Genomic DNA, 5,036 nt, shown 5'->3' on the forward strand with positions numbered 1-5,036 from the left:
GGGGCAGGGGGAGGAGATAAGCCAGTACAACCACAGTCTGGGTCAGCTGCCCCAACCAGTTTCCCTGGTCATGCTGGGCAGGCTGGGTCTCCAGGCCAACTGGAGCTCTGTCCCCCTGCCTGATGGATCGAGCCCCATAGACACACCCATCCAAGGGACCCTTACAGCCAAGAGGGGGGGTGGGAGGGTCGTCCCAGAGCTGCACGAGGCGATGTGTGGCATCCTCTCCCCGGAAGTTGTAATATCAGACGAGCAAAGGCGGCCCAGTGCAGGTAAGGCCAAGCAACACAGGGCCCCCCCGGGACCACCGCCCCCCAAGGGTGCCTGCCCAAAGCCCAGCCTTGTGGTTCCAAGCCCACCTCCAGTGCCACACAGACCTGAATGCGAAGGGGGCTCCACCGCTTTCTAGGGAACAATAGGCTCTTCGCTTCCCTCTGCAGCCCTCCAGTCCCTTGTCTACAAAATGAGGACGTGCACGAGTGAGTGCTCACCTGAGCGCGGAGCCTTCCACGGCACCACACCTGGCATACAGCAGGTGCCCAATAAATGAGAGTTCTGATATCGTCACCAGTCAGCTCTGCCTAGAAAATAAATCTTCGCTGCAAAATACAGGACCATTTTTCTACTGACTCTCTCCTGTTGAACAAACCGATGACCAAAAAGGTGAGAAGATGCCCCTTCTTCCAGAGAGATCCAATCAAGATCTTTTTACTCTGGGGCTGGGGAAGGAGGCCAGAGCAAGTGCCCTATGAACTTTGTTGAATTGTTTTTTTGAGGGTCTTTCCATAACTGGCACTCGTGTTTTCAAAAAGGTTAATCTCCAGGAAGGTGTCTGGGTGTCTTTAGGGCCTGGCTATGCCTGACAGTGAACATTTACTCAGTGTGTGTTTAACGATTTCATTCAGGACATAGGCTTGGAGATTGAATGAAGGGATGGACGGACGGATGGCTGAGGGAATGGGCTGCTTGTCCATTCCAAGGAGTGGTTTAAAGGCGAAACGGTGGGGCGCCTGGGTGGCTCAGTTGGTTAAGTTAACACAACGGAGCTCAGGTCATGATCCCAGGGTCCTGGGATTGAGTCCCACAGTCAGGCTCCTTGCTCAGCCTGCTTCTCCCTCTCCCTCTGCCTCCTCCCTCCTCCCTCCTGCTTGCTCTCTCTCTCCCTGTCAAATAAATAAATAAAATCTTAAAAAAAAAAAAAAGGCCAAACAGTTGGTGAGAGATTGCTTGCCTGCCTTCCCCTAGTCAGGCCCTTCTCACCCCCTTCCTTCTCGGTCTCTAACTCCTCCCCCTTCTTTCCTGAAGTTTCTTGAACATTCCCATGCACCCTTCCCACATTTATTCCCCCCACCCCCAGTTGCCGTCCAGGGCACTGCGCGCGCGCGCGCGCACACACACACACACACACACACACACACACACACACACCCCAGGGTGAAACTTGAGGTTTTCCTTCAATGCTCACTTCACCCAGCCTGGGGAACGCTGGGAAGGCCGAGAAATAAAGCTCTTCTTTCCCCCCGGGAAAGAACTGGAGGTCTGAGACAGATAAATGACCTGGCTGAGAACAGAACAGGTCCACGTGGGGAGGCCAGTTCGATCTCTGACCCGCAGACATGCCAACTGGATGGACAGTCATAAAACTCCTTTAAGTCAAGAAAGGAATCCAGGTATCCGGATAGCCGGGCCGGGATCCTCCCCTCTGGGGGTCGTGCAGCCTTCATGCCTCCGAAACTCAACTATGGCGGGCTTGAGCCGAGAAGGGACTAACTGGCTCGGGAACTGGGAAGTCCATGGGTGTTTAGCTGTGGGCACAGCTGGACCCAGAGGCTCACGTGATGTCACCAGGGCTTGCTCGCTGCCTCTTGGTGCTTCCTGTCTCTCCTCGGCCTCTCCTGAGGTTTGCTCTGAGGCGCGAGCAAGATGGCCACCGGCCAGGGCCAGCTTCACAGGCCTGGGACCAAGTACAGTCATCCGGGGCCTCACATTCAAAGGACCCCGTGCTTGGGGTTGAACGTTCTGCAGCTGCTGTCTTGAAATCCATAACCACTTATCTTTGAATCTGGGTTTGGTAAGTGAAGTCTGATGGGACAATGGAGCCAAGGACTAGGAGCTTCCAGCCATGGACTCGCCTGCCTCCTGCCTCCCTGGGATGGGTTCTCAGCTCCCCAGCCCTTCGCCCTGGCACCCCGGCCCTGCCTGGCCTCCCCCTCCTTGTGACCACTGCCACCTTCCACCCTGGGCCCAGGAACAGGGAGGGTTGGGGGAAGGGTATCACGGGCATGCCAGCAGCCATCATGGCCCTGGATTGACAGCACCACAGCGGGTCTGGCAGGCAGCCAGAGACCCTGTCTAGGCAGGGGCGAGCCTGTCACCTACCCCCATCCAGGGCCTGAGATCCCCGGATCGCCTCCGCTGTAGGTTGGGGGGGGGGCTGGGGGAAGGGAAGGTGCCCGGTCAACTTCTCCAAGCCCCATCCCTAGACCAGGGCTAGAGACAGTCTGGCGTTGGTGGGAGGGGTATTTCAGCAACTGTCAGGCCTGAGGGAACAAGGGAGCAGGCACTTGGGGCACCCACGGCAGGGGTGGAGCCTGGGAAGGTCTGCAGTAGCCCCAAGGCCAAAGGCACTCCCTCAGCCAGCTCTGGAGAGCTGAGGACCCCCTCCTCCTCCTCTAAGCTTCTGAGTGCTTTGTGTTTCTCTTTTCTGGCCCCCCGCGAGGCACCCTCCCGGACAAACCACAAAATAAAAATTGTATAATTCGGGGGATTCTGCACAGGAATTAAAGGCTCTGACATTTGCATTGTAGAACTGGCATTGCACAATATAGAGGAAGGGTAAAATTCATGCTAATCATTTAAAAATTTTTATTTTTCTTTCCTTAGAATGACATTAAACAGCAAATAAAAAACACCATGACAAGTGGAGTGCGAGCCGGTAGAAGGAAGTAACAGCATTCTATGTACTCTTAACGGTACTTCTCCCTGCTTTTTGAGCAAGGGGCCCTGCATTTTCTTTTGGCACCGGGCCCCACAATGACGCAAGCTGGCCCGGCCACTAGCATCCCCAGGACAACACTGTCCCAGCTTAGCAACCCTGGCAGAAGGGGTATCTCCATGGGGTCCCAGAGCTCCTGCACTGGAGTTGGGGGAGGGACGACCTGGTACACGGGGCTCCATCCAGCACCTGGTGTCCAGCTTCTTCTAGGATAGCTCCAGAGACGGGGAGTCTTACCCATTTATTCACTCAGGTATTAGGTACCTGCCCACTGTGGGGCAGCCACTGTTCCAGACCCTGGAGATTTCAGTGGGGACCACAGTAAACCTGCTTCCTGCCCTCCAACCGAGCATACATTCTACTGAGAGAAGGGATGGTAACCAAGTAAGCAAATCAATAGATAATAAGTTCAGATCATGATAAGTGTCATACAGGCAACTAGAACAGAGGGCAGGATGGAGAACAGCTGGCCTGGGGGGAGGCTCGCTCAGCAGCAACTCAGAGAAAGCAGGGGGGGCCCCTTGGAGGTGGCGGCATCTGAGCTGAGCCCTGAACAACCAGACAGAGCCACTGCTCACCACGAGACCTAAGCGTCCTAAGCAGAGGAACAGCAGGTACAAAGGTCCTGAGGCAGGAATGAGCTTGGTATCTGAGAGGGCAGGGGAGAGAACAGTGTGACTGGAGGGCAGGAAGCGGGGGAGAGTACGAGGGAGCGGAGGAGTCAGATCACGTGGTGGACGGTTGCACGCCAGCAGTGAGAAGCCACCTGAGGACTACGGTGGGACTTACCTTCTAGCAGCTCAGGGGGAACCGGGGTTTGGAGGGCCGAGTGGAGTCAGGAGACCAGAGAGGAGGCTGCCACACTGGTCCAGTAAGAGCTGACGGTGGCTGAGATCGAGGCAGCCACAGTGCAGGTAAGGGAGAAGTGGACAGATTAGGGTGACACTTCGGAGAGGGACCTGGTAGGACCTGTGTGCGGGTTGAATTTGGGGGAAGGAGGAGAGGCTCAGGTGTAGATTTGGGGCCTGATGAAGGCTGTCCACTGAGATGGGCTGCCCGGACTTGGAGGACCACCAGGAGCCCACTGGCTAATAAGCAATTCCCACTAAGGCAGAGAAGTCTTCCTCTTGCCCAGCTGGAAGTGCCTCATCGTGCTGATGACGGAGGAGCCACGGCAGACAAACCGTTTCCATCCTGACTCACGGGGTGAGCCGGAGACCTTGCGCCATCTCCCCTCCCCGCCCCCCCTCCCCGTTTCCTCTTCCTACAACGGGAAAGTGATGCCACCTTCTCCGCTCACCACGGGGACCCCACGAGGGCACAGGGGCAGCACGTCTGGCAGGCTGACACGTGGCTTCCAGCCAGAACTGTCGCAATGGTCCTTGCGACCCTGCCTCTTCCTTGTGTTTGTGTGACTGGCCCTGCCTCCCAGAGAGACGTGCGGCTCTGGAAGTAGGTGCCTCTCAGACACGGCCAGGGTCCAGGGCCCGTCCTGGAGAGACTGGCTCTGCCGCAGGCGGAGAGGGAGGGCTCTCGGGCCACCCGAGTGGAGATGGCGCGAGGCAGCCAGGGCCACCCTGAGGTTTCAGGTAAGGCCCCAGGAGTGTGTGCTACAACAGGACAGAGACCAGCACCTCCCCATCCAGCCAGTGACTTCACCCACCAGGGCCTCAGTGTCCGCCTCTGTGAAATGGGGACAGAGTTGGCCCATAGTGAGGATGAAGGGAGACATGCTTTTAAGCACTTCACCCGGGGCCAGACACACAGGCTGGGCTTAGGAACCACCAGCTCTAAGGCCTCCTGGGGACACCCCCCAGGTCAGGCTACAGGCAGCTTCTGGGGCCGAGGACAGCAGTGGCAGATGAGGACGGGGGGCCAGGAACGTGCATGGAGGACTCACCAGGCCGGTGTGGTCCAGGCTGGAGCTTGGGCCCGGGGTCAGCAGGCAGCACGGGGATGAGCCCTCCGGCTACAGCTCACAGCCTTCCCAGGGGTTCTCGCGGCTTGGGGTCCTCGTCCCACCCACAAGGAAGCCTCCCCT

General features: G+C 57.5%; 1 long non-coding RNA gene across 1 annotated transcript; it reads left to right on the forward strand.

Annotated features, from left to right (window-relative positions):
* Positions 1-1,880: 1,880 nt before the first annotated feature.
* Positions 1,881-2,923, forward strand: LOC123775615 (uncharacterized). The gene is made up of 2 exons (XR_006775124.1): positions 1,881-2,071; positions 2,884-2,923. It is a non-coding gene; the product is annotated as an uncharacterized LOC123775615 (long non-coding RNA).
* Positions 2,924-5,036: the final 2,113 nt, after the last annotated feature.

Source organism: Ursus americanus, chromosome 18 (assembly GCF_024610735.1).
Source record: "Ursus americanus isolate L20-20 chromosome 18, mUrsAme1.1.p, whole genome shotgun sequence".
In the NCBI taxonomy this organism is placed as follows: Eukaryota; Metazoa; Chordata; class Mammalia; order Carnivora; family Ursidae; genus Ursus; species Ursus americanus.